Here is a 2,200-nt window from a genome sequence, read left to right as displayed (position 1 = left end):
GGACACTTCTTGAGTGAATTCCATTTGCGTTGTTTTGCATTCGTTCTTGTTTCCTTTCTCGTTTGTAGCCCCTCCCCCACCTAACCATCTCTTCTTAGTATTTTCTTATTAAAGGTTAGCCAATTAGAGGCATTGTGTGGTCAGCCTCCACGTCTTTTGTTAGAATAAACCTTTACCTTTCCCCTGGTTAAAAGGGGTGCGGCCAAGACTTTTGAGAGCAGTCATGAAATAATTAGGTGAACTCTGTATACATTTAGTTCCCCGACATAGGGAACTAGGGAAATGAGAGACTATTTAAGCGCAGATTTTAGGCCCTGCTAATGAGTCTAGAAGCTGAACCTATGAGCTGCTGAGAAGCCGTCGGGGAGATAGTGCTTCCAGTATCACCTGGGCCGCCTAGCCGCGTCGGAACTCCGAGTAACTCGTTTACGTACGAGATGACAAATCAGCGTCTGCAACGAAGCTCGCGGTATTTCGCCTCAAGTTAAATCAACCTGCTTGAGGGAAGTCGTCAGATCTAGACTCCCGGGAAACCCAGCCCAGCAATCGCATCCACCTCAACATGATCGGCTCGCCAACATTCTTCGGGAAAGCTTTGCGCGCCAACTTCATGGTTTATGGACTTGCTGCTGCTGCCCGGCCACGCATATGACATCATTTGTTTTCTTTTGAACGTTGTTTTCTCTGGAACTTTATTTTAGTGAACTACTGTTAAGTATATTCTTGTATATTTGATCCGCGCCCTGTTTCATTTTTATATCCACCGTTAATTGCTCGTCCTATTCATTTGTCATCATCATTGTGCTATATTATGTTCAGGTGTGTTAGTCTGTCTTGTGTTGTTTTTAATTAATTTGTGTATATTTATCAGTCGATAAATATCTTGTTTTTTTGTTTACTCCCGACTCTGACTCTTTCACTGTGTTCGCTTGAGTAGGGAACGACCAACCGGCTTGTATACCCCGTCGATCGACTTCGCACTGACGGCGAACGGGTGACGGCCGTGACAGAGCTTATGATCGAGCTCGTACAATTCCCATTAGGTAACCTTGTTATGTGAAAGCAATAAACGTAACCGAAAACTGGAAGCTCAAACACGATAGCGCTTGATTTCGACGTGATCAACAATAAAATACAACGGTATCAAATAACCACACGCGTGGTATTGACTCCTGGTTCGCAGAAGTTCACAGCAGCGCAGATGAAGTCACCAGGCGTCACATCTCTTTTTTTCCTGCATAAAAATTAGTCTGGACCTCGCAAAATTGGTGCATTAGTGATCTCCCCGACAAGGTACCTTTTTGCCTTCCGACAGCTGAAGTAACGCTACATGCTGTCATTTTCCTCCAAGTTCACAGCGCCAATAGTTCATCGTTCTTTTCTTTCTTTCTTTCTTTCTGTGGGTTTATTAAAGGCAAATTCGGTACAAAATTGCCTTGGGAGACACGGCTAAAGGCTGAGGAAATGCCTGACTTGGCCGTGCCACCCTGGCAGCAAAGCAGCGACATGATGCAGTGGGAAAAAGAGAAAAAAAAAACACAATAAATGCATGTTTATGCTGTACAGGTCAAAACAGAAAAGCGAGTTGATTGTACATACAAGTAATCGGTGTCCGCATGAGAGAAATCGCAGTACTAAACAAAATTGTGAAAGGCACTATTAGCACTATTGCACAGCTATAAGGAACAACATGTCAAAGTGTTAAGGTACGTCAAGTGTTTTAGGCATCGTAAGAACGTTCGTATTCTTCAGCTAGTAGTTCTCTTGTTACTCTTTTAAATGCTTTAGATGAAGTTCCACACTCCAGTAAATGTAGTATGGTTGGGTATGGTTGACTTCCAAAGTGCATAAAATAAAATTGGAATGACAAAGAGAAGTTTGCATGATCCCTGCGAGAAGATGACACGTGGAAAGAGAGAAAATACGATACAACATCCACTTCCTTTCTCTACTGCGCTAAGCAGTTTTGAGTTAGGTATCGGTGATATCCCTGTAACATCAAGGCTCCTTGCATCACACGCTCGAAGCCTCGGAAACGAACATAATCAAAGAAGGAAACTGCCGAGTTTATTTAAGTTCGAACCAAGAACCCCACGCTTATGAAGCAGGCGCTCGACCACCACTCCACCTCCCCTCCCCTTTGCATTTGCGGCGAAAAAAAAATTGCGTTATAGGCTTGCTCCAATTCCACAATATGGTG

General features: G+C 43.6%; 1 non-coding gene across 1 annotated transcript; it reads left to right on the top strand.

Moving 5' to 3' along the window:
* The first annotated feature begins 1,832 nt into the window (after positions 1–1,832).
* LOC119443257 (U6 spliceosomal RNA) lies at positions 1,833–1,935 on the top strand. The gene has a single exon (XR_005190218.1). It is a non-coding gene; the product is annotated as a U6 spliceosomal RNA (small nuclear RNA).
* Positions 1,936–2,200: the final 265 nt, after the last annotated feature.

The sequence above is a fragment of the Dermacentor silvarum genome, chromosome 2 (assembly GCF_013339745.2).
Source record: "Dermacentor silvarum isolate Dsil-2018 chromosome 2, BIME_Dsil_1.4, whole genome shotgun sequence".
NCBI classification, from domain to species: Eukaryota; Metazoa; Arthropoda; class Arachnida; order Ixodida; family Ixodidae; genus Dermacentor; species Dermacentor silvarum.
This window is presented reverse-complemented; position numbering and strand designations above follow the sequence as displayed.